A 27,916-nucleotide genomic window follows, 5' to 3' on the forward strand; every position below is an offset into this window, starting at 1 on the left:
TAACTGATTTGCTACTTTATTTCAACTTAGACAAACTATTTCAAAAATACTAGAAAATACCACTAGATCAGATGGAAACTTAGATTATGCAAAGAAGCAAGTCGAGTGTTGTATTTACCGGCCAGTGCTCAACAATAAAAGGGTCTATTAAATTGGAATTGGAAAATACCGAGGAACATTGTGACATCAAGCAGTGAGTGAGCTCTTCTGATATGGTTGTTGTTTGCAGCGCGAACGTCAATGCTCAATCAATGACTTCGCCTGGCTGTCTGACTAGCAGACTTTCCTCGCCGAGTGCATGCTTGTGTCTTTCCTTTTAGAATTTGTTATAATGTGTACGAGTATATACATATTTCATTTTTGAACTGTCTCCCTGACAGCCCACGAACGTTTTGAGTGACGTACAAAACGATGTCGTGTTGTCGTGCCACGGATTCGACTTCGCGTTCGACCAGGTTGACTTTTTGTCGTTTCTCCTCCGCTTTTCGCGTATAAGTATATGTATATGGCGTATATAGTATATATAGTCTCAGTCGCAGTCGAATCGACGGACATGGCAATGGTGACTTTGACTTGAATGCGCCAAGCGAGCGATTTCTCGAGTGGGACGTCAAATCAGCTGAACTTTTCATTAAGGCCTTTTGAAATTCGGCATTAACCCTTTGGTGAACCGTCCCTGTCACCCTGTCGTTTTATTATTATATAGCCGGTGCTGTTGCAAGTGATCAGGGAACCCATTAGCAGTTGATCCGTGCCAAAGCGAACCGACGAACTGAAGAAGCTCGGCGGCAAACGACTTGACTTTGTCAGCGGAATGACAACACGGTATAAATCACAATAATATATTCTATGTCAGGAGAATTGCGAATCTGGCGGGTTTTTGACCAGAATCAGGATATTTTGAATATGCCCTTAAAGTTGGGTACATTTTTTTAATGGAAACATCTTTTTCAGATGTGCTTTTCTCAAGTATGGATTTGATTTGAATTAATATTGATATCTTAATATTGAATCAAAAATTGAAGAAATAGGTTCTTTATTGTATGGTTCGCTGGATATTTCAGTAGACATGCAACAGTTTTCTGTTTTTAATTGGTTTATAGTTTGTAATATTTTAATCATTATTTTGTATGTGACTGCAAGGATATTTAATACATAATCCTTGCTAGCCAAAGTTCAATCCCATTAGACTTAATGATACCATTTCATTTCAAGCTTACGTCTGACTTCTAACTCTTTTGTCAACACTACTGGTCCCGAGGCGTTCAGGGGAAGAGCGACCAGGACAGGGTCTGGAAATGGGACTGCAATTGGGGACCTGGCATTGGCCTGTGCGCGTTTGCTTTTTTCTGCCAGGTTTTTTTTCATTTGTGTTTTTTTTTTTTTTTTTGAAAGGCAGCCGTCATGGCGGTGTCAGTAGTTTTGCCGGCCGGGCGAGCCGAGCCGAGCGGAGTCGAGCGACCAGGCCTCATACTGGCAGACAGTCAGTCAGCCAGTCAGTCAGCCAAGTCAGCGATTCACAAAGGAAACACTTGAGAAGTGAACATGTTAACGGGAGAAATAGTTCGTCGCCTCCTCCAATCCAAAACCGAGGCCGCAAAGGAGCCGGCATGGATGGTATTCAGTATGGAGTATGGAGTATGGAGTATGGAGTATGCAGTATGCTATATATGCTATATGGTATATGTGTATATGACCATCATACGGTGGTGCTTTTATAATGCTGCAGGTGGGGAAGAAGGTGCATTGTGTCGCCCGAACCCGTACCTCAAACTCAAACCCGAAGCCAAAAACACTTGCGAGAGTCACTCGAGAGCTGTCAATCCGAAAAAGCTGAAATAAAAACGAGAAAAAATAGGGAAAAACGCCAGCGAATAAGGTAAATAAAAATGGGCGGCAGACGACGTCGGCGAGAAGGCAAAAAAAAAATAATAAAAAAATAAAACACACAAGCCGAAAAAGTCAAGGGTAGCGTCAAGTCGAGTGGAGTCAAAAGGCCCAGTTCCCAGTTACCACACTTCTCAGTTCTCAGTCCTCAATCCTCGCTACTCAGTCCCCCAATCATGCAGTCCCAGTCGCATTCCCATTCCGAATCCCAATCCTCATTGCCCAGAGTTCCCATTTTCGATCCGAAGCTGGATCCGCTGGACACACTCGTGGCTGGATCGCTGGATCGGTGGATCGGTGGATCGCGGCGCAACGTTATTAGCTCTCGTACCAGTTTTCATCCAGGGGCGTTCCGCTCGGAGGGCATTAAATGATTATCTGGCTCTGTCATGCCACTGAGATCGGTCTCGAAAATTATGCGAATTTCATACTTTAGGGGGCATGTTCTCCTTGTTTCTGTCTGGTCTGTCTCTTGTGTTTATGTTATTTCTCGTCTCTACCGTGCGTTGTGGCATTCATCTTCCACCGCGTGTCCTGTGTCCTTTGCGTTTCAGTTTCAGTTTCGACTTCTCCATCTGATATCGATATTATTACTACTCGCTCGAAATGTAACCGAAGCGATTTGATTAAGAAACACATTCGGGCAGCAGGTGTAACTGAAGAAACGCCATCCATCGTTTGTTTTTCGTGCTGAGGTGTTGTTTGTAGACTAGACAGTGTGGAATTTAGTTAAATCTAATGCTTAAATTCACGACTCAGTACTTGAACTTTATCAATCGTAAATTTTTTATCGCTTCAGTTGAAGTTTATGTGGACTTCGGAAGATTGATAGCTTACTACTGTTACATACACTCATTTTCTCAAGAATTTGTATTCAAATGACAGGAAAAATAAAAAAGTTGCAATTAAGGCTAACAGAATTGCTTTTAAATGAAAAACTACACTACACTGAACACAAAACAACTTGTACATATAAGACAGAATACAATTAATAGAGTTTAAAAACTGGAAAAAACCACAAATATATAGACAATATAAAATCTGTGCTTTTGATTAACACCGCTAATTGAAAGAAAATATTTCTTGGCCATTTTCACAAGCATATTCAATAACGTCAAAACCATTCGGAAAACAGTTTATAGATTTGCATATTAAGATGGCTGGATGTGGCCAAGAAGGAAATATCCGGGCTAGGAGTGATTGGCTCCTTCCCAAGCGAATGGCAGCTGAAAGGTTTCCTAGGGAGCAGCTGCTGAGCGAGGATGGATGCACCTTGAGCTTGCAGAATGAAAGATAGAGAGGAAAGCTCTTTTATCGGACCCAAGATCGTGGCAACCAGCCACTAGCGGCAGTATCAAAACGAAAAGCCCTGCAGTGTCCGGCAATTGGATGTGAATATAAGATGGCAACAAATTGCCATATGGCCATGGCAATGGGTATCTGCGATCGTCATATTCGAGTAATATTCGCTCGTAAAAGTATCACCGACCATGTTTTCCACAATGGGATAGATCCTCCGGCCTGGAAGTGAAGACGCCACCGCCATCGCCAAGAATGGTCATATAATGTGAACAGGAACAGAGGGCTGTGAACCGAAAACAGCGGGAATATTATCCCTCAGTCCATGACCGAACCTTTCCAATCCATTCTCTCCGTTCGCCGGGGTAGACCTCATACGGTGCTAAAGACTCGAAATGCTCAGACTCGAATGCAAAGTCAGTCGCAATTTCAGGGCTCACCTGCCTGCCACATCGATGCTGTGCATTTCCATTCCCATTTGCATTTCCATTTACCCCACGGCTCCCCTTGATGAATTCCTTAACAAACACTCCAATCCATTCAGATCTCAGGACGCATCAACCTTGTCGTCTAACTCGACACCTAGTCCAGGTAGAATGTGTCATCTGGAGCAAGGACTTCTGATTTAGGAAAGGTTGTAAAGAGCACAACAAAATCCTTGAGATATGGGACTAAAGGTTTTTATTTGACCTTATGGCATAGATGTCGTATTTGGTTGATTAAGTTAGTAGAAGGTGGTATCTTATAATATTCCCTTCTTTATATCGTTTAAGTACACTCAGATAAATACCTGAGGAGTCACATTGTTCATATTATGAACTTATACGATAATATTTCTTAGAAATTTATTGTCATTTCTATTCACGTGGTTCATTGCCAGCCAAGCTGGGAAAGATGTGAGCAAAGTGCCGATGTCCCTGTTCCAAGGCAGTTCAAGTCCACGTCCAAGTCCGCGTCCATCTGCATTCCCATGGCCTTTACCTTTCCCGCTCCTGCTGACAGGTTGGCTTATTGAGCCCGAGACAAGATAAGTGCTTTTGTCTCTCCTCTCCCCCCCATCCCTCCGTTTTTGATGCCTGCTGATCTACGGCTCTGCACGCGGATGCGAATGTTAGCGCGTTTACATCCACACTCGCATCCATACTCACATTCACACTCGCATTCACATCCACACTCACATTCACATCCAAGGAAATGGCGGGTTCAGTTCTCATTCGCACATTTTATGATGGCCCGAGATTGCCATACTTTCTAGCTCTGCCTCTGTTGGGTGATTGAATTGGATGGGTTAGGCTCCACATGCTCGTATCTAGTATACATATATATCTAGTTAATACTAAACAGAAAAAAGGAAAGAAAATCAGTCTCTGTGGCAGGTGTCTCGTCTAACTGTTTGATTTCGTTTGCCATTGTTTTTCTTGCTCGTTTTTGTATAATCCCCTTTTTTTGGCATTATCAAGCCGCAGTCATGGACCCGTCGCATCACATTGCTTCGCCATTGTGCAACGGCGGTAACTGGTTTTCCAGCCAGCCAACCATCCATCCATCCAGCCAGCCAACCATCCAACCATCCGTCCATCTGTCCATCTGTACAGCCGCCCAGGCCATCCATCCATCCATCGGTCCAGCCTTCCCCTTCGCTTTATCTTTTAGCGAGAATTGCCAATCATTCGCAGCCGCAATAAAATTACATGAGTAAAATGTGTCCGCGAGCATTCGTGGTACTTGATCGTTTTTTTCAAGAGTGCGGTAATCGGTTTCAATTTCATCTTTATAGTGTTATGAAACCCAGGGTTCGCACACAGCTTTTTAGTCGCCACCTTCTCAGCGAACAAACTCAGCTCGACAAAAAAAAAAAAGGAAGAGTGCTTCGGTTCGGTTTGGTACTCATTTTGGTTTCCGTTTGGTGTGGTGTGCTCGGTGGGTGGACACTGGTGCGTTAGTATCCATCCTTTAATCGGTAACATCTTATAGCACACTGTACGCAATTTGGGCAAAAAAAAAAAAGGTTGAATGGAATGGAATGCAATTCCAGTAGTTAGTCGCATAATAACGAAGTCTCTGAGTACGAAATTCTTTACATTGGATTCTCTGTAGCTCCTTTTTTATATTTACCACATAGTTTCTATCAAAAGAAGACTAATGCTAAGGTTTTGACCAAATCTAATGATCTTAGACTATACAGGGAGAAAAACCATTAAACTTGTTGATTTAATAAGCAATACAAGTGAACTGCTTTCATAAAATTGAACCAGCTTCAACTGGCACAAATAATTAAATATGTTTGCAGAAAAAACTCATAAACTTAATGGTTGAGCTAACTAATTTTCATGTCAACTGACTTTTAGGCACCAAAAAGAGTGAACCAAACTTCAGATACCTTCTGTTGGCCATGCACAAGATCGCCATTCCCAAATTGGTCATTTTGTCCAGTGTGCTCCACCCGCTTCTTCATATTCATCTGACCGTTGTTGCCGTCCATGCCGCTGGGCTCTGCTCTATTGCTCCTCCATTTATTTAAGATGGCTGGAGCTGGGCTGGAGCTGCAGCTGGAACTGGAGTTGGGAGTCAGGAGTCAGCAGTCAGCAGTCAGGAGTAGAGAGCTGCGATCCCGGCCTGCGACTTGGACTCGCAGTTGAGCCTGTAAAAAGCAATTCACTGTAATTGCTTTGTGACTTATGGCCCGGCCCAACTTGCGCGTTCATCGCTTTACCGATTGCTAGTCGGCAGGTAGCTGCCGACTCCACTCAAAGGCACCTCCTCCTCCACCACCGCCAACTCCACCTCCACGTCCTACTCCTCCAAAGATTTCCACCTCCATTTCCACTTCCCCATGCTCCACCACAGTGTCCCTATTTTGGATTTTTGCTCTTTTTGTGCTTTGCGGTCTTCGCTTGGAGAGGCTGCGTAGTCTGGCCAAGTGGTAGTGGTAGTGGTAGTGGCGACTTGACCTTGTCATGCCATTAAATAAAATCAAACAGAAACTGAACTTGGTCCGAGATGTTCCCGCCAGTTTGCCAGTTTTGCCAGGTTTGCCAGGTTTGCCAGTGTGTCCGCCCTCTCCTTCCGGCGACCCTTTTGGGGTACCAGGTAACGCCCTCTTTTCTTCTCGGGGAATCGCTAATCCCACAGTTCCATCTACGCCATCGTCTTCTCTCGCCGTCTCCATCGCCTCCATCGTCTTGGCACATAACGAGTTGCTATATTTTGATGGATTTGCCCGTTCGAGGTGTAAATATTAAACAACAACCAGTGCGAAAACGTACAGTATCCAACGAAGCCCGATGTCAAGAATGCACTGCATGCACCTAGCCCCTCTTGGCCACATCTTGCTAACTGGTTGCTGCTGTTGTTTGCAGTTTGCCGTCTTCAATTGTTAAACTTGATGACTGATGCTCATTGAATCTAATGCAAACGAAAACCGCCTCAAATCGCACTTTTCTGTGTGGAAAATCAGCCTCCATTGTCATTTGAAGACGATTTTTATGTAGACCTTTTCATTTGTCTTGGTTTAGGATGGGCTAATAATTGTTAAAAGCTAGATATTGTCGTCCCTATTTGGTATTTGGTATAGTAAAGGCTTTACGTTCTCGATCTGAGCGAAAAACCCGGACCGTGTCGATCCAGACATGTCCATTTGTTGGCCCATATCATGCCTCCGTTGGTTAAGTTTGCTTAAAAGTGGCCAACCACGCCCCATTTAGATCGTCCCATCGTTCCTATGACAGCCATATATTATATATGTATAATTAAGAAATCGGACCTTTTTCTGTCTCTGCTTTTTGTGGTCAAGCTACAATGCACACTGTGCAAAAATGTGCGATCTTACTAAAGAAAATTGCACTTTTGAAAGTTGTTAAATCGAACAGCAGATTGGTAGCTGCTGTAAGTCTGCTTATGATTAAGACTTATGTAAGTCCATCTTTAACTTGATAACTCATCTTACATATGTCTAAATTCACAATACTTATGATACTGGGTGTCTTCCATATGAAAAATACATACAAGCAATTTAAGGACAATTTACGCTTGTAGCGTGTTATGGTACATATTCTTCAAATCTGAAGGTCGCCAGCTTAAACCAATCTTTGATTTATGCAGATACTGGTATAAAATCTCGATCGCAACGGATTGGAAATGAAAACTCGGGCTAATCAACATATCAGCGAGTGTATTGTGTTCGTGTGTTGTCCCATGCGGTGTGCCAATTTTCAGCAGATAATGGCGAAGAATATTGGCAATACAAAAAAAAAAAAAAAAAGGGAAAGGGAAAGGGACGGCGATAATAGGAACATCGGGATACAGAAGGGAAAAGCGAAATAAAAAAAAATAATAATAAAAAAAAAAACAAAAAGCCGAACGGACTGCGGATCACGGGCCAAAGTTGGGATCAGCTAATACGCTTTGCTTGGACTCGGCTTGTCATTAGCTCACAGCTGCCAGCGTGAGTTCAATTACAGGCTGGGTCCAGACCTCGAAAGCCGAGACGGACTGGACTGGTTGTGCAGGTCGGCAGGAAATCGCATGCCATTACAAATTGTCCACATCAATAAATGGTGGCGAACGAGTGTGCACCGTGCGCTGCTGCACAGTGGGGCAAAGTGGTTTGAAAGTATGCGCATTAAGCGTAATGAGAAAAAAATCTGTCCAAAGATCAATTAAATGTATCTATTCAATTCGAATTAGTAAACATTATGTACTAAACTATGTAGCATATACATATATTTTCGTAATATTCATGAATTACTTAAGTTTCATTTTCTGCCTTTTTGCATTTCGCTTTTTTTCACCAAATTTAAGCTTCTTTATTCCACAGTGCACTGCACTTGTCAACATGTTCTCACCAAGCCAAAAATCGCCAACGCAGAGCGGAAAGAATTTGTTTCACTGTATCAGGATCATAATAGAAATTGAAGTGGACCAACAAAAAGATACCTGATATTCGAAAAAAAATTACTTTGAAAACAACAAAAACAAATTTGAGATTCGCATCTGAAACAAGAAAACCGTGTTAATCCTAACAAATTGCTTTTACCATGTCACAACAAATAATTAAAATCAGTTAGGGCAATATATTAAAGAGCTGGCATTTTGTTTCGTTTTCGGGATTATCTCCTCTTAAGGTTTGTGAAGCTTATAATCCAATAATTTCTTTATTGCCCTGTCAATCTTCCTTCCCCAAACCATCCCGCATTTCTCCAAGTGCAGACCTTGCTCCAGGCGCGAACTTGGTCTTAAGGAAAAAGTGGTCAAGTGGGGGGGAAATGTCTGGGGCAATCGAAAATCTTTGACTCTATGCCTATGGCATTCATCAGTATGCCTCGTTAAAAGCGAGTCCCTTACTTATCTTTGATTTGCCATAAGCACAGCGAAAAAAAGATGCCATTAAATAAAAGTTGGTACTATACATATGTATATACATGCATGTATGTAACATGTGAAAATGGGATAAATATTTGTGACCTTATATATCTTTTCTACATTTCGGAAACGCCTGAAAAGGTGACTATACCTATAATTCACATAATAATATCAGGGCCAACAATGTTATTAGTGTGTGAAAATAAAAGCTTGGTTTTACGGCATTTGCGTTCATGGAAACTGTTTGGCATGCGTGTTAATTTGAATATAAAAGCATATTAAAAACGCGCTGCAACGCGCTTAATTTCTCAAGCCATCAAATGCATGATTAATTCATTGCGCGGCAGCCAGATTTTCCCAGAGAATTGTCAACCGGTTAGTTTGACGTTGGAAAATGCAATGCACATGGGAGACAATGATTTTCTTTCTTTCTTTATTTTTGGCTTAGCTCTTTTTTTCTTTTTTTCTATTTTTTTTTTTTTTTTGAGAGCAATTAAACGCCAAGCACGCCGAGGTTTACTATGTGAAAAGAAGCCATTAAGGTCGCGCATGTCACAAATTAGCCGAAATTAAAAACATTTAATCTTTCGTGCCCAGGCAAAGTGAAGACGACAGAAGATCGAGACGCAGCCGCCATTCCCGCCATCAGTCGAGAAAAACCCACAAAAAGCTACAAAAGCACAGCAACAGTCGGCAGAATAGAGACAAAGCCGTCAGACAAACAAAAGCATACCGCCCGTCACACGAATAGCAGCAGCCTCATCATCTGAAAACCAAATCAAATCGCGTCAGCTAAAAATACGTACTTTACATCGAATTGATGGCTAATTATTAATATTAAGATGTATCGATTTCCGTTGTAGAATACAACATTTCAACGATCAAGAACGATAACTAATATTTAGCTATTGGAAAAGTTATTTTTTCTTGCGATAAATATTGCGTAATTTCTTACAGATAGCTAGTACTCATTACTCATTATCGCTTTATTAGCTCAAGACACTATTGAAACGACCAGAGCTGTGCGTTTGGGCCACTCACGCCACTCAGTTGCTACAAATAGATTGAGTTTTACGAGGAACAGAGATGGCGATAGGGAAAAGAAGCCCTGACGAGATAAGTTACGGACATCGTGTAGATTCCCAAGTATTCTGTTTGGATCACTGCTCAGATGGCGATATCAATGCCCGACAGACAAGAAGCCACCTGATGGTAATTGAATTGCAAGCCGCTCCCCTTCTTCTCGCCAAAAAAAAGAAAAACAAGTGGGTTGCCGGCACACGATGGCAATGGATCTTAATCAAAGGAAGGCAAAAGCTCTGATTTGGATGTCAATTCCATGTACGAAAACTAATCACCAAAGCCTCAATTCCGACATGAATGCGATATCGCAAGGGGTATAATTGCTGGTTAATAAATACAGCCGGTACGAGGGATAGATTAGTTGCAATGTATGCAGGATGGTTGGTTGGGGGGTGCATTTCCGACCCTATAAAGTACCGTTGCAAGGCAACATGGCCACAAAAGGGTCCTTTGTGCAGTTAAAAGGGCTCATTGTACTCGTACAAGTAACCGTTTCCTACCCTATAAAGCGTATAAATGCATGTCCGTCTGTTTGCCAATTTCGGTACCTAAAATGGCCAGCTTACATATTATGCAACAGACTGGTAGTAAACAGTTGTAGTTTTATATATATGTATATATACTTTAAAAACACCTATTTAGAACTCGATACTGAAATGCTAAAAATAACTATCGAAAACTTGATATTTAAATGCTAATAATTTGTGGCAATCACGATTTTATAGACGCAGCCGTATGGCCACTTCTGACCAAATGTATAAACATATACAAGTATACAGATATTTTTCAAGAAAAAATCAAAGTGTTCCATTGTCTGAGGGAACCGATCACAGTGGCGGCTGGGCTAGCCAATCTCGAGGCCGTGAAAGATCTTTTGAGATCTGAGATCTCTGACCAGCCAGACGGCAAGGTCGACACCATGCCTTAATTATTAATACACATAAGGCTATGTAATGGCTTAATCGAAATGCGGGAAAGGAAAAAACGAAACGAAAAAAAAAATCGATTAGATCGAGAAATAATGATCTACTATTTTGGTTTTGGTTTTATACGCAAGTTTTTGCCTAAGTTTTAGTTAAAAAGGTTGCTTCCACCACATACTTTGATTTCTTATATCTAAAATAATTACTTCCAGGTAAAGATGATAAGCATTTAGAGTGATTTAGAGAAGCCCCTACTAAGTGTTTAAGTTTAGTTGGAGTACTATTGAGCCTTATTAGCAATGCGATTCAGTTCACATTCCGACCGATTCGCATCATGTTTGCATCAGCTGGTAATAACATTGATATTTTGCCACTTCTTTTTGGGGGCGCCGCATTGCCATTCAACAAAGCCCTTTAATCGCGGCTTATTTCTGAGTTCGTTATGGTAATGAAAATTGGACAATAAGTGGGGAATACAAAACTGAGGAGAATCTTGTTGCAAGGCAACAACAACGACAACAACAAGATGAACAATAACAATAACAACAATAACCAAGAAGCCGAAAACAACTTGGGCTCGCTGGAAAATTCAATTTGGTGCCAGCAGCAGCAGGAGCAAAAAAAGGAGTGGGGGTGGGGGGACAAAAAGCGGCAAGGAAACACTGCAAAAGCGAGTGCAATAAATTGTTACATTCGCGGCACGACGCGCACCTGACACATAAGCTCCAAGTTGTCGTCTTCATCTGCGCCTTTTTGCCGCAAAAACCCAAAGGGAACTCGACCTGAAGGAGTTCAAGCTATAGCATACCCAAATACATATGTATATGCAACGCGGATATATGTATGAACATACATATATAGCCGATCGGTTGAAGAACGGAGCGACCCAAAGCGATTACGATCTGGCCAAAAACTGTTGCCAACTCGATCGAGCACTTCGAGCGGAAGATTGAACATCTGGTGGCTTGCTGTGAGGTAGCGGAGGCGGCGGCCCATTGGATCACAGTGGGCTATATTTTGATCGTTATGATTTCTGCACTCGCCAAGGTGTTATTACGTCGAATGTGTGCGATTTCTCTGGCCACTTTCGGGATATTTGGCCATTGCTCGATGGCATCTTGGCATCAAAACACACACTTGCCAACACTAAGCGAAGAAAAGTATTTATTCCATAGGCACAAAGCTTAAAACCAACATATATTCGGGCAAGTCTGTAGCATAAATGATCAATTTCTCAAACATGCAACGAAATCATTCATAATATATGGTTTACGATACTCGGCTAACTTTCTGGCTTGTAACTTATGGATCAGCCCTGTAATAAATCGTTTTCGAACCACTGTCCAGCGGTGGCTGCTCTGCAATTATACGCTGGCATGGCTGGCGGGGGTGGTGGAATGGAATGGGTTAAGGTTGGAAATGGGAATGGGAATGGGGAAGGGGATGGCGATGGGGATGGGTATGGGGATCGGGATGAGGATGAGATGGTCAGCGGATTCAACGGATTATACGAGCCGGCGCTGGGCAGCAACAATTACGATGACGAGGTCGGACTTGGATGTGGACGTGGATATGGATATATGCGGTTGATGCCGCTGTGGATGCGGATACACCTTGGCTGCAGCTGTGGATGTGAGAACAATGTCCCATGTCCACCATTATTGCATCTGCGGATTCGTGTGTTTTGCTGTTGCCGCCGCCGCCTTTGCAATCTTATTTTATTTTATGCCACCGCGGGCAAGGGATCATCGAGTCGCATCCATGCATTCTTGGTGTTTTCAAAGGTGGAGGCAGGCACAAATCGAGCAAAATTATTACTGTCCTGGCGAGTGAAGGAGTGATTGAGATCATTGGATTGGATCGCAGTGTGCCCCAATTTCCCATCCTTTGCTAGTGCTCGTTGGGAGTTTCAGCCTCATTTTAACGTGAGTTCGCTTCAGGCAATTTTGCGTTAATGCATAGAAAAGAGGAGCAAATACTTAAGAACCAAATGACCAAAGGACTGAAATTAGCGATATTTACGGCGGAAAACATTTTAAAATATTGAAAATATTTTCTATATTTTACTATGGCACAGTGTTAACATTTAAAGCGGAACATCTTTTAAAGTACAGACATTTTTCCATTGCTAAACAATTTATTATAATTATGTTTTGCATTTTTCACCTTTTCTTTTATAATTTATATTAATGTAACATTTGTGAACGAGTATTTTTCCTTTTCGAATTATCTTTGTTAATTCAACAATGATATAATGAAATCGCAGCCCATTCAGTTGCACTGTAAGCAGGTGTCAGAGGGTCTTTAGCACTGTTTACCTTGCGGTCGGATCGGCCATTCGGATCGGTCTTGCACCAGGCTGGTGTTAGAGCTGGTGCTGGAGGCACTGAGCCATGGGCCTCCTCCGTCTCCATCTCCATCTCCATACCAATCCCCATCCCCAACCCCATCTCTTGGACTCAACTCAAACTGGCGCCCATTGTGGACGCCTGAGCGACAATCTTTGTCGTCAGCCAAGCATGATCCCCAGGTGTTGGGAGCGGGACAGGCGGAGTGGGAGGAGGTGTACCTGTCATTCGGTCTTTGTCTCTTGACTGCCTTGCCCAATGACACTGAGCAAAAATGTGTGTGTATTTGCCCAACAAAGTGGCAAAGCCCTGCGGAAATATTCCTTAAAAAACATCGATTGATTTGAAGAAAAGCCATTCAAAGCGATTTTTATTAATTTAAATATGTAATAAAAATACTGTATGAGAGTTGTGAATTATTTGAAGTCATGTTATATGCAGATTGGTGAAACAATTACTGGTCATATGAAGAAGTATTAGCCCTGAAAAAATTCCATTTAAATGTAAATTGAAAATGAAGTTACTGAAATGGTGTTGCAACAGGGAGTTGCAGTGAAAAGATGCGAAATGAGTGGAAAGGTGTCTAGAGGTTGTGGCTGGAGAAGTCAACTGCCGTTCTATTGCTAATTATAAGCATGGTGTAAATTTACAATGCTTGTGTTTTACAGCTCACGAACAAACGATTATATGACTATATAGTTATGGCCTCCGCTGTGACTCGCCACTTGCGCCCACATAAATACATGCACATACATATGTATATATGATATGTTTAGATATATCGTATATAGGTAAACATTTTGACAAAGGTTCTTGGTTAGAAAGACAAAAGGCAGGTATATTCCGATATATTCATTCACTTGCTACCGTTCTGAATTCCTTGTGTCATTTTTAAAGTGAGGAATCTAGATACGTGTGCGCATTTCACTTATTGTTCATCACTTCTGCGAATAGGAAATCAATGTTTAGGCAAAAACCTCCACCAGATACAAATACACACGTGCTCACCAACACAAACGCACACACACACACACACACACACGCAATTTAAGTATTATATGCGCGGAACCGACCTTGAGATTGAATAAAAAAGAGAATTAATAAAACCAAAATGACCTGTTTAATTCATGAGAAAATCCAGATGGAAGATATGGCTGGGAAAAAAAGCGGGGAGTGCTCGTTTGAGGGAAAATCAAGGCTGAATGAAAGAGCTCGGAAATCGCTGGAAAAGCGCTTAGGGGGAATTATCGTTCAACGCCATTTCAAAATTCGCTTGTTCTTTCTTTTCTTTTTTTTTCTGTGAATATGCTTAGCAAATGATACATTTTTCAGCAAGTGAATGCTAATTGCATAGCAATAGGTTATTTGTAGAATAGAACGAATGTATATTTAACATTAGAATTACATTTTGTGATACTTTTAATGTAAAATACACTATTTGCATTGCCAAATCGATGGAAGAATACATAAGAATGATCTTTAAATAGACCAAGTTTGATCTTTAAAGAGGAAAAGTTTGGTAGAAACATTGAAATCTGCTAAGCATTGTGTTACATATGTTTTAAATATAATATAATATTGCTACTACACACAGTTACCATACTGTAAGAAATACATAAAATATCAAACCAAAAGTGCAGAAAAAATGCTTTAAAAATCAGTTTATAACATATTTCATCGAAATTACAAAAGTGTCATGTCCCAAAATGGTAACATTTTTGACACACACACAGAGATAACACACCTGATAAGCAGGTTTGCCGGCAACAACAATACGCAATCTCACTTACAGATAGGCTAATTAAATCGCACTTGATCAAATGGAGATAGTGAAAAGTTGACAGGGAACACGGAACCGGTACAAGTGACATGATCGCAATAAATAGGAAAGTGCAAGTCGCTTTTAAGTTGTAGCAGCCAAATTGAATGAATTCAATCCTATTGAATATCAGTTTATAAACAACTATATGCCTAATCTCATTTATTTGTTGAAATTATCAATTAACATAAGTCTGCTATGTACAAATGAACTGCGTACTAATCTGTTATCTTTGAAGCTGTTGCTGATAAGTTCAGATTAAAGCTCTTATCATTATTTGTAATGAAAAACACAATCTGCACGCAATATTTTCATGTTAACAATCCTAGTAAAGTTTCAAGTATAAATCTAATTTAGCTTAAGCTGCTTGTAATTTGATAAAATTACGTATACGATAGGTAAGTTGCAACATAAGATTGTATCTGTAACCAAAACAATGAAACAATCTACATATTACTTCTGTAAGTAATCTAAATTGGCTATATATAACATGGAGATCATAGAAAAAAAGAAAACACAGGGCTTATCACTTAAGTTCTTCCAATTAATATGAGCCATGTCCTTGAGATATTTTAAGATTATTTCGCTGATAATTAGGGATACAGAAGTAATATCTTTTGGATATTTCCGAATTTCTTTAGATTTACTCACCTTTAGAATCGGTTAGTGTGCGTTTGTAGCTGCAGTTGCTTTTTGCTCAGCTTGTAGTTGTTGATGCTGTTTTAGTTGCTCTCTCACACACACACACACACTCACACACACACTTGCATACTCGCACACATGCAAGCCCACGTGCGTGTGCACGAGATTTATTTGTTGTTCTCGAAATGCTCTCCGCCTTGTATGTTGTTAGATTTGCTTGCTTTGTTGTTTCTAATTCGTATTTCGTTTTTCTTAATTTGCTGTTAATTTAGGATACGTCTTCTTCTTCCTTTTCGTTGCTGCAGTTCATGTTGATCAACTCATTTAACTGGGCTAAAATACATACATATATATGGCATATTACGTTTTATTCCGGCACTGAATTTTGGTATTGGTTTCGTTTTTTCACATTGAAGTGTTTGTCATTTTGTACTAAAGTTCTTTTGGGTATATTTGGTGTGCTATATTATATATGATTCTTATTTAGCTGTGAATTTTTCTTTTTCGGGGGTGTCTCTTTCAACATTTTTCCGTGCGAAGAGGACGGACGACAGGCGGAATTCGCAGTGCCGCCGCTTTTCAAAACGGTTATAAAATCGCGCGACAAACGAACGAGAACGCTGCTTGCTTTTTTTGGACGGCGAAGTCGCGTTGCGTCGCTTTTTGCTGCTACTGCTGCTTCTTCTTGCCCGTTTGCGACCCACCCGATGTGTCGCCATTTTTCGCTGGCCAAAAACTTTTATGCACTTTGCACTCTCGCTATTGCCAATCGGTCGCTCACTCGCTCTCGCTCGCACTCGCGGGCGCCAATGCACATGCAGTTGTTGCTATCTCGCTTGCTCACGCCCTGCGACACAAACAAACCAGCAACGCAACACACACACACACCGAGTCACACACACATACAGTTATACAGATAGAGGGACACCCACACACACAGAGACACCCGCGCACGACGACACACAATCAAAAACCCATTCGGCTACAATCGCCCACCACCACGCCCCCTTTTGCCCACTCTCTCTCGTTCTAATAAAAGACCCCCCCGCCGCACTGCGCCACCCGCCTCTCATTCGTTTGCCTTTCGACCAATGACACTCGACGACAATATTAGCGAGCACACACATACACTTACGCACTCTCGCACTCACACACACACGAACACACACACTCGCATACACGCACACGCAAAAAAACGAGTCACAAAAAACGAATTGTCGACGCCGACGTCGACAGCGCTGCCGGCAGAGATGCTGGGTATGTCCCCAAACGAAGGAAGGCAAAAGAAGAAAAAAAAGGCAGAAAAAATATATCAAAGAGAAAAAGGAGCGCGTACATGTGTATATGTAATCCAATCCAAGCAGTGGGCGTGGGTGGGTGTAAAAAACGAAGGCGCAACGCACTTTGTGTGTGTGCAAAAAGCAAGGAAGCCAATCCAAAAGACGCAACGACAAGCGACAAAACGACAAGCGACAAACGACAAACGACGACGGGCGACGTGCGACACTTGGGCGTGGGTGCGAAAGAGATGGCGCGACTCGGCAATTGGAATGCAAGGGGAAGAAGAAGCAGCTGGGAGCCGAGGTATAAAAAAAGTAAATAAATAGGAGGCACACGAAGCAGGACATTCGCTGTTATCCTGGAAGACAAACCGAACACCCCCCACCCACCCACTCCTCCTACTTCTCTCTTCATTTTTTTCTCACACCCACACTCACGAATGTCCTGCGAGGGGCGGAGCACCAATACCAATACCAATTCACTTGAATCCTTTTTTAGTTGTTTTTTGTTATTTCTTTGGTTTTTGTTATTTTTTTGTGGGTAGCACAGTAAAAACAGTTGTGAAAACAATAAAAAAAAGTACGAAACTTAAAATGTATAAACTAACGGTTTTAGCGACGGCAAAACACAAACGGTTTTTTAGATTTTTTAAAAATATATTTTTACTTTTTATTTTAAATTTTTTGGGTTGTTTAAAAAACGGCGACAAGGTTTTTTTTTGTTATTGCGAACGCTGGACTACAATTCCGATTCGATTCTTTTCCCAACCGATTCCCGATTACCGATTGCGGTAAATGTGCGGTGCGATGCGATGCGGCAGCGGCAAGTCGACTTCACTGTTTGAAATCACGTCGCCGCCGCTTTTGCTGCTTTTGCCGCTTGGCGCTCTGCTCAAAAAAAAGTACAAGAAAAAAACAAAAACAACAACAACAGCGAGAGCAACGAACGAGTCTGGGAGCCAAACAAAGCACGCACACACACGCAACGGCTCTATTTACATGTGAATTCTCTGGACACTCGCACACCAGCGCACAGGAGCGCACACACAAAGCACCTCACACACTCTAACGCGCTGTCCATTCGCTTGTATCGCCGGCTCACTCGCACTCGCGCGGAGAGGTCCAAAATGCAAGCAGTCGAAAGCAGTGCTCGCACCTTAAGAGCGGCAAGAGAGCGAAGAGAGTATTTGGGCAGCTCTTTTGCGCGCTAAGAGAGAGTCCTGCGATATGGTTATAATATTTTTGTGTGCTTCCCTATCATTTGGGTACAATTATTTATCAGTTCAAATTATTAATGGGCAATTGGCAGTTTTCCGTGCGAAATGGTTGTTCTGGTACTTCTTTTAGTGGTTTAGATACAAAAATCACATCACGAAAACGCAATTCATGTGCTAAAATACATTAACGTACGATAATCTGTTAAATTTGTTTTGTTTGATGCCCAGACCCATTTAAATTATTTCAAATTTTAAAGTTTTAATTTTTTTTTTTTTTTATTTCTTTTTTGAAAATAGAAGATGAAACACAGTTGTAGATGTACTGTTTTTACAGATTTTTAAAGACTAAAAATTATTGGTATACTATTGCTAAATAAGATATATTTTCCTTCTACAATTTATCTTATATAGCAATTTATCTTATATTTGGACTTAGTGTGACGTTCTGTTAAATCATTTGCAAAACTTTCTTGCCAACATGATGATAACAAAATGGCCCAAATAACTTGATTATTGCGTGCAAATAACAACAAAGCTGGCAGTTAAACAGATTTTCCTTTGCTTTATCAAATTTTCCAACAAAAAGAAGATTAAGTCCCGTTTTAAGATTTTAAGGAAGATAATTTCAAGCGTTTTACTGTCTTCGGTTCGATTTCTAACTTAAATAGCTTAAATGCCTTGCTTCAGATGAACATTTATCTTGCATGCGGAATTTAAAAGGATGGGAAATTACACAGCAATGCTAATTTATGTAAGGCTGCAAATTGGCGAAAAGCCTTGTTATGCGCCTTAAAGCTCTTAACTGCAATCCTTTGCGAAACTCGGGGGAGCCCCATTTGGGGAATTGAATGCAGAAACCAAATGTCAATTGCATACAAATGGGATAAATTTATACCCCCTGTACACACAAATATATAAAGATATATGTATATACCCATATATACGTGTTCTTGGATTTGTAGACACATTTTGTTTATTGGATGCGAAAGTAAATACGTGAGTGTGTATCCCCATGTAGAAGTTGCACATGGAGCTGTGCCCACAAGATAGGCACTCACTCACACACGCACAGTGGCAGGGAATATATATCAGTGTGTGTTTGTGGTGGGTGGGGGGGTCAAATATCCTTAACCGAAAAGGACCTGCCCCACGTCCATAGAGCGCTCCCTTTCCCCCGCACAAGCACCCAATCCGAATCCAAAGTCCGACAGAGTGCGGCGATCTCGAGGGAGGGTGGGGTTGGTTCGGCTCGGTTCCACAGGACTCCGTGTGACACATGAAAATGTGTCGCCAGGACCTTCCCTCTCTCTTTCTCGGTGTCTCTCGCTCGCTGTCGCTCTCTCTCTCACTCGCACTCCCGCTCTCGTTCTCTCTCTCTGTCTCTCTCTCTGTGCGTCGCTCTTTGGACCAGGTGCACCTACTCCCCGCTTTATTGGTCGAAAGCAGAATGGATGGTTGCGCATGGCAAAGAGAGAAAGTCTATCGCTCTCTCTGTCGCACAAGGGGCATCTTTCGCCTTCCGCCGTCGGCTAAGCAGTGCGCCACCCAACACCTAGATGGCCACCCACCTCCCACCCATCCCCTATCGAATTTCGGTGGCCACTGCCCAGAGGCTAGGGTAGCCGATTCGGGTCCATCATTGCGTTTTTATCGAGCATTAACGCTAATCTCAGGTAATCCCAAGGTCGTTTCTAATTAGGTATGTTATATTACATTAGCTCTGTTAAATTAAAGCACAGTGCAGCTTCGTCAGTGGATTTCCCATTTATGGTACAAATAAAATATTTTAAACATAACTAATTAAAATTTTAGTATAAAAATAAATAATTTTTAATAATATTGATATTTTACTGCTTGATCTAATATATATAGATTAGTTTTCAAATAATGATAACTAAGAAAAAAGAATCTGTTTTCACTTTAATGAATTATTTTTTCTTTAAAATAAAATTCGAAATGGCTAGAAAAAATATATTTTTCTAAATGTAGGTCGCCCAGCATGCCCAGGTTCCAATTGCCAACTGTCGATGCTGAGATAATCCTCGGTCCTATATTGACAAGTGTCTGGCAAAGCCAGAAATGCTCCTCCTCCAGTGAACTCGACTGCGAAAAAAGGGCTAAAGCTGAAGTTAAAGGTAAAGCTGGGAAATTACATGTCTCGGTATCTAAACGCACATTAACCATCGCTCTTGCAACTCCACAAGCCACTTTTTGTGGGACCAGAGCGCAGCGGCTGGGCATTTTCCTCCTGCCTTTTCTTATTTAATTTCGATCGATCACTTAGGGAGGACGAATAATAAAAAAAAAATAGCATGAACATGCCGCGGGCCAAAAACGTAGCTCTTTTCCTGCAGATAACACAGATACCCATATATATAGACTCGTTCTAGGCAGCTCCAAAAAGTTCTTAAGCACTCGGAGAAATAATTACAAACTTCTTGTATTGGAAAGATATTAAATTAAATTAAACGATTAGTATTCCTTGTATAATTTCGTTTTAGAATTTGGACTAGGGTGTCGGTTTAGCCCCACTCCACAGTTTCTTTTTGTAACAAAAGTCCCGCCTTAACACTGTTTTTATTTTCTTTCGGAATTGATACAGGATTCCTTAAGCAACTCTTGAAATTCCCATTTGCATTGTGAAAAAATCTCAGCGGAGATTACTTCAGATTTGTGACGGTCATGCGTGGCATTTGAACTTGTGCAATCCAATGCTGCCCCATATGTGGCACTCTCAATACTCAATACTCAGTCTCGCGACCACTGATGGCGTACATCGGCCAAGCCTGTAGAAATCAATTAAGCCAAGTTCTCACGATCCGCAATGACTTAGTTGAGGCCCCAAGCTGGGGTTTTAGCAGATGTGCACATCGGTGTGTTAATGGAGATTTCACAAGGTGACGGGATGTGAGGTGGGATGTGATGCTTTCAAGGATAGGCTATTCTGTTTATTTGTTATACTTATTTAAAGATTACTTTCTCTTCAAACCAAAGTATAGTACAGCATATTGCTCTACTTTGCTTTAATGATCGATATTGGCAAAATTCTACAATCGATTTAATCAATAATGCTATCGATAGCTTTGCCGTACAATAGTTTAAATATGACGTCCTGTCATGTATCATATGTAACGCAAGCATGGCAAAGGAGCTTGAGTATCTGCAGTGGGTGGCTACACAGGTGGAGCAACCGAGGGGGATTTGGCCAGGTGCAATATACTTAGGGCACAATCGATCGGCCAGCTTCGAATGCTTTTATCGGCAAAATAATCGCGAGGGAGAGGGCATGGTTCGCTGCTTTTTGGGGGAGGATCAGGCTGGGACTTGGAGGAACTGGACGTTCAGCTGATGCAGCTGATGACCCGCGGCGATTCGAATTTCCGTCTGGACCAGCTTCGATTGCATCTGCGTTCCGTACCGACCGACCAAGCCAAATCCCAATAAACTGGGCCCAAATGTGCGATGAGATCGGATGAGGCGAGGGTGAGCAGTGGAAAACGGAGGGAGTGTGCGGTAATGGCATTTCGAGTCAAGTGGCTGAGGATTGACTTAGGGCCAGCGACAAATGACAAAAATCCCGCACCTTGCTGTCATCTGAAGACCGAGGGATCAGAATTGGTTTCGAAAACGGGGGGTGTGTGCTCTGCTGCAGGTCCTCAAAAAAAAAGAAAATAAGAAAAATAAAAACCGATCTCGCACATATGTCTACCTTCACACAAAGGGGGATTAGAACCGTAAAACGTTTACGCAGGGCAATGGGCATTCTTTGAAATTCGGCAATCTCATTGTTTTGCCAGCCTCGGTGGCGCATCCTTTTATTTTATCTGTGTGTCCTTTTAAGCTCCTTACCCTCCGATTTTACCCATCACCTTTTCTCAGGTCGGACAGTCAAGTGCGCCATTCACCGAGGTGACAACGCTAAAAAATCGGAACATAAATACAAATAAATCAAGAAATGGTTGACTCTTGTCCCGTCTTCACTTAACCCACTCCAAAATGTATTGCTCCCCAACTCTGGCACTTCTTTTCCATTTCCATCTAACGTAATTGCTTTTCAGTTAAGTTGCGTTCGTATCTCTGGACTCGATAGCGTTAAGTATCTGGACAATTGGCAAATTTACGAGAATGTTGATTGGGCATGCTTTAGTTGAAGCTGTTCGGTGCGTTTTAAATTACACAGTGAAACGTAGACTTCAGCCTGAATAACTTTTAACTAAAAAAAAAAAACAAAAAATATTAAAAGCAATGTTGATATATGACAAACAATCAATATTGTTACTATTTGGGTTAAAGATACTTTAAATTCGTGGTATTTCTTTTTTTTCCTTCCAAAGTAAATGCACTTTTTTTACAGTGCATTTGAAACTTAATTGCAGATGATAGCATTAAAAAGTGCCAAAGTATAGGTCTTGCAATTAGATGACACGAATATGGCATACCCATTAGCTTTAAAAATATTTTTGTCAGAAATCTAAGCTTTGCATCCAAATTCTCTAGAAACAACAATGTAGAGAGTTATAGAGAGCTTGCATGTTCAAACGATATTCGGTTTTAAATTTCCAATACTACCCCAAAAGTGCAATATACCCTTATGTTTTTACAAATAACGAGTGTAATTAACAGAAGATAAATTAATTGACGGCACGGCCACACTAATTGTGCTTAATGTGGAACCGATATAGTCAAGGCGATGGGCGCAATTTTGATAAGCGATTAAACGATTACCCATTAGTCGCGACTTAACGGTCGCAGGCCCCTTTTCGTATCTCTTTGTCCTTGGATCTTGGATCTACCAAGGGATCTCTACACGAAACGCAGCCAAAAACCTTCATTAGCGGTTCGGGTGTGTCACACATCACATGACGCTATTACTACGAATATTACGAATTAACCCTCGTTCGCGATCCGTGCCATATGGGCCACCACTTTCCCTCCACAACCACACCGACTTTCCTCAATTTCTCGGTCCTTGAGGGTCAGTTGGGCTGACTGACCAGACTTGCCCTTGCCCAACCGCAACTGTTGACCGCACAGCGAAACAGTGTTGGTCACTTTAATTACAAACAGAAAAAGAAGCTAAATGACTAGCCAAATTTGGCAGTAAAAAGTAGTTAATACCTAAATTAATAAATTATTAATATTAATAAATTAATACCTAAAACCAAAATGATGCAGTATGGAGTTAATTTATGTCACTAAAATAGTTTTATATTAATTTATGTACGTATTTAAAGTAGTTTTTAATTGGTTCCCTGTTCGAAAAATATAAATGAGACTGAAAATACAGCTAGCATACATATATCACATATATTTGGAATATAGCCAATTTGGCATCACTGTCAAGGATCCGCAAGGCGGACTTCTAAAGCGAAGCTCAATGAATGCAATATTTGTCATGGTCATTATGAGTTATAAACGATATTTTGATCCCTAATCACTTTTTCACCGCAGGCACACACGGAGACACTCTCAAGCTGTCAACGCATTCGTTTCACGTGTTACCAAATGTCTGTGTTGGGATCCGACTTTCTGTGCCCAGTATGCTATATACAAGGTATTGGTATTGGTATTGGCGGTGCACCCTGTCCTTTATCCGAACCCATCCTTCCAGCCTTCCTGCCGCGACACTGGGACAGATTGTCTTTGTGTTTCTTGTTTTTTTTTTTTTAGTTTTCGTCGCCGGCGGTGGAATTAAAGGAACAATTGTTGTAGCAAGGGCAATTATAGATTATCACCTTGATGCCATCCCGCTCACTCCCGCACCGGAGAATCGTCGAAAAAGAACCATAAAGATGACACCACATTGTTTTATCTTTATCGCATAATTGCGGTCAATTCTCCTTCGATCGCCGAGCGCTCTTTTGCCTCTTGACTTGGATTTCGGCATTGACTTTGATCATTTGCCGTGGCCACATTCACCAGGGCTCGAACTCGAGCCCGATCGACTTGGCTCGAGACGGACGGGGGAGGGCTATAGCCATGGCTCTATATGCTTGGCTATATGTTTGTGGCATGGTATATGGTGGTACCCCCACATTAGAACGATGAGAAGGCGGTGCGGGGAGTCAGGCCACCGAGCACACATTTATCTTCATGTCAAAAATTAACGCTGTTGAAAATCGCCCGGACTTGAACAATACGCCTTTCTATTTCGTTTCGCTCAGAGTCTCGGTGTTTTGGATGTTTTGGAGTTTGGATGTTTGGATGTTTGGTAGTCTGTTAGTTTGGTGGTTCATAGTTCGGCGTCTTGTTCTCAGGCTCATTTCCCATTTCCATTTCTACTTCTACTTCCATTTCCATTCCCTGCCCCAAGGTCTATTTTCATGAAGGGCGGAACGAGTCTGTTCCAAACGGTCCACTCTGCTACCTAAACACCTCATTTGACCTCTGGGTTCTGAGTTAAAACAACGAAATTAATTTGCATCTCGAATATAAGTGAAATATGACCGGAAATTGGATAAATAAATTGGTTGAAACTAACTTAATTTGATATAGATTCAATTGTTTATGATATTAGGTTTCTACTTGATAAAGTTTACTTGCACTGAGTAGTTAAGCAAGTAATTTGACTTGTAAATAAACAAGCTTAGAACTGCATTTGAAACTTAACTATTAACAGCAGACCCACGATATCCTGCAATGTGAAAATAAATCGATTTGTTGGCTCAGTGCTGTGTTGTTGGTTATTCGGCATGACAGTTTTCATGGTGGAGCGACTTAAGTTAATTAACGAATCAGCAGATCTGTGATGGGGCCGCAAGAGCGACCATGCTGGGAGTCAAATTCACACTCGCCACAAACTGCATTTGCCATTGCAAAGGGTTAAGCTTCGGCCAGAACTCGATTTGGAATCTAGAAACTGGGACTAGGACTGTGCAAGTTGCAAGTTGGAAGTTGGAAGTTGGATGGACCCGTCCTAGACACACCATCGCAAATTGTTTACAATTCGAAAATTGTTTGTTGACTCTTATCGGCGAGTGCATCTTAACGAACACGCAACACCTGAGCAACCAGGCTGTGTTTTTTTCTTTTCTTTTTTTCATTGCTGTATTTCGAATTTCTGCGCTTTAGGTTTTCTTTCATTTGGCTTCATTCATCGTGCCCAAATGTCATGCGATGGCCGAGAGGACCCTGACCGCTAATTACAGCCTCTTGTGCGGGGAATCGTCTCACGTGATGCTGATGGGGATGGCAGTGCAGCCGGAGAATCGGGATCGAATGCTATAGATCACCGATCCCACAATAGGTGGCCCATCTGCAGATACACCGGGAAAAAGTTTTTCAAGAGCCATGCTCTAAAATATAGTGCTAAATACATTTAAAAGCTTATTATAAATAGTATGATGTGGCCTTATAAATATGTCGTTAAAAATAGGATATAATATAAATCCTAAAATGTTTCGTACAACCATTTTTGCAATTTATAAGTTTGCTTATTTTTATCGGTGCATGGTCACACGGTTGCGTAGTTGTCGAACTCGGTCACACCGGTGCTTATCACCAGTTATTGGCAGTGAACTTTCGCACACAACACGACCTTATTAAAAGACATTGAAGACCACCCACCGATGGAAAAAACTGCTTCCATTTGCAGTTTGACAAACTTTGCACATAATTAGTGCGTGTAAAATGCACATTAGCTACCATCCTAAACCCAATGAATTTGGTTTACAAAATTCGATTTTAAAAGAAGCCTTTGTTACGTTGTTTCATTAAAATCTATTGACAGTTTAGAACCCACCGATTATTCTTCTTATATACATATGTATGTGTACGCACTGTTCGTGGAGTTGGGACATGCAACATATGAGCGGTATATGACCTTAGGTATTTCATGCTCTGCAAAAACCAAGCTACCAAGCGGATAAGTAGTTAGCCGAGAACCTCGGCGATGAGGCCCCAGACCCCGAGGTGGTTTCCAAACTCTCTAGTCTTCGCTCCGAAGAATGCGGTGGTGGTGGCAATGTTGCGCTGTCATGCGAAAGCATTTCGTCTAGGTCGCTGTGCGTTGACATTCGCGGTGCCCAGTGCAACATCAAGCCAGCCAACAACTAACCATCAACCGTCAACAACGCGGCCCTGTCGCATAATATGATAATATGATAATATGCAATCGCCCCAGGTAGAGACAACAAAGGGATCTGTATCTGTCCGCGACAGATACTACTTCTACTACCAACTCAACGGCGAAGGCGAAAACGAAGGCGAAGGCGAAGGCGTTTGCGTGTCGAGCGACATCATTTGCATAACAATGCTGGAGATAGAGACGATTCAAATTTTTGGTCTCCCAGAGCAATTTTCACGACGATACTGCGACTGTGACCGCGGCTCCCTGAGGCACCTGTTCGTATTAGTACTCACACCTGTACTCCCTGCCAACCGATACCACATGTATGTACATATGTACATATGTACAAGAGTGTACACAGGGAAAATTCCATTGGGGACATATACTTGGTTGACGTCTTTTGAATTATTTCATTTCATATGAATATACTTGAAAAATCAAACTTAGAGTGAATGCTACTGTATCTCAATGAATTTGAGCAAGAAACATTGAATATCCTTGCAAATAGTTTGCATAAATCTCGATCAATTCTAAGCCAAATATCAGTTTGACCATAGTTTCTCAACTAGCCATAAATAAATAGTTTAAGCTACTATTTAACAATCTTCAGAAAGGGTGTAGAAATGATTATATGTGAAGGTAAAACATAATGCTCAATCGCAGTGTTGAAGTAGCTTGACCTTTTGAAGGACTTCTTGTCATCATGATATTGGTTGTTTGAATGCGCAAAAATGAATATCAGCTGTTTTCGGTGGTCGATTCTGAGCTTAGAACCAGTCCCTCTTGATCTCGATATATGGGCTCTCGACTCCACTCCACTCCACTCTACTCCACTCTACTCCATTCCATTCCATTCTACTCCACTCCACTCCACTCCACTCGACGCAACCCGATTCGGCTACGTTGCGTCGCCAATGCGGAACGGACCGAGGGCCGAGTCGAAGTCGAAGTCAAAGTCGGGAATCGCAATTGGAGGGCCGATCAGCGGGCCAGATTGGCCCAAACCACACGACACACCAGCCTAGCCAACCAGTTGTTAAATAATTTATGCGCCACCTTCACCGTCGCCGACAACGTCACCTCCTCCACGGTGCACTGTGCGAAAATACTGTGCGATTTCATAAAATTGTTAACTTAAGTCAATACCAAAATGATCAAGTTCAAAAAGTGATCTTTTGGAGACAACAAAACTATAAGGAAATGTTCTAACAATTTGCCCTTTAAAGGAATGATTGCTATTCATTTTGTATTCTTTTGGTCTGAAGAATTCGCGTTTTACGATTTTATTGATTTTGAAACAGCTGTTATTTATGTTATTTATTAATTTATGCACTGGAATGGATTTTTTCTCAGTGCCAGCGACTCTGAATGCTTTAAGACGTAACTGCGCTGCTCTATAGGGAGAATTATTTGCGTTCGCCTCCTTGCGTTTACTAATTAAGCGAGAGAAATATTCAAAACCTTTTCCATTGTTTCGAGCGATTTTCAAGTTCAATTTACATAACATTCCTAACCGCCGTCGCCCCATAGCATTCAACTTTTTCATTATTTTAAATAAAGATCGGTTGGCCCACAGACTGCAGCTTTGACTTCTCTCTCTCTCTCTCTCTCTCCCTCTCTCTGTCTCTCTCTTTCTCTCCCTGTCGCGTTTTTCCATTTTTCCAGATGCGAGTAATAACGTCGCAGTCATGAATTGATAATCGGTTGGCAATGCAAGTGGTGGGCTCAAGGGCATTGCAAAAAGGCGGGAAAGGTCACCGCCAAATAATGATGGAGACCCATCGGAGGAGGGTAATGTGTCAAATGAGCAACCTGGGGTGGCGATTTTCCCAGCGGACATTAGGTTGCTGATCTCATACAGTCTAAAACTGGGGGAATTTGCTACTGAATATCTTGTATTGAGATGATACTCAACAGTTGGGAATATACTAGTTACAAGAGTACTTTTCAATCTATGAAAAACATTCAAAAACAACTGTAAAGTACGTA

The 27,916-nt window shown here is 41.6% G+C and overlaps 1 protein-coding gene across 5 annotated transcripts in view; it reads right to left on the reverse strand.

The window, feature by feature from the left end:
- The window catches only part of LOC117148630, a 30,236-nt gene extending 12,745 nt beyond the window's left edge, over positions 1 to 17,491 (reverse strand). For 2 of the 5 annotated variants that reach the window (XM_033316130.1, XM_033316125.1), the window contains exons 1-2: positions 17,251 to 17,491; positions 15,372 to 15,695 (exon numbers count right to left, since the gene is read on the reverse strand). The gene's annotated coding sequence lies outside the window, so the exon portion shown is untranslated. Of the gene's footprint in view, positions 1 to 15,371; positions 16,371 to 17,250 lie in introns of those variants that run through there. The other 3 variants (XM_033316126.1, XM_033316129.1, XM_033316127.1) reach the window with 3 other exon arrangements.
- Positions 17,492 to 27,916: the final 10,425 nt, after the last annotated feature.

This window comes from Drosophila mauritiana, chromosome X, assembly GCF_004382145.1.
Source record: "Drosophila mauritiana strain mau12 chromosome X, ASM438214v1, whole genome shotgun sequence".
Lineage (NCBI taxonomy): Eukaryota > Metazoa > Arthropoda > Insecta > Diptera > Drosophilidae > Drosophila > Drosophila mauritiana.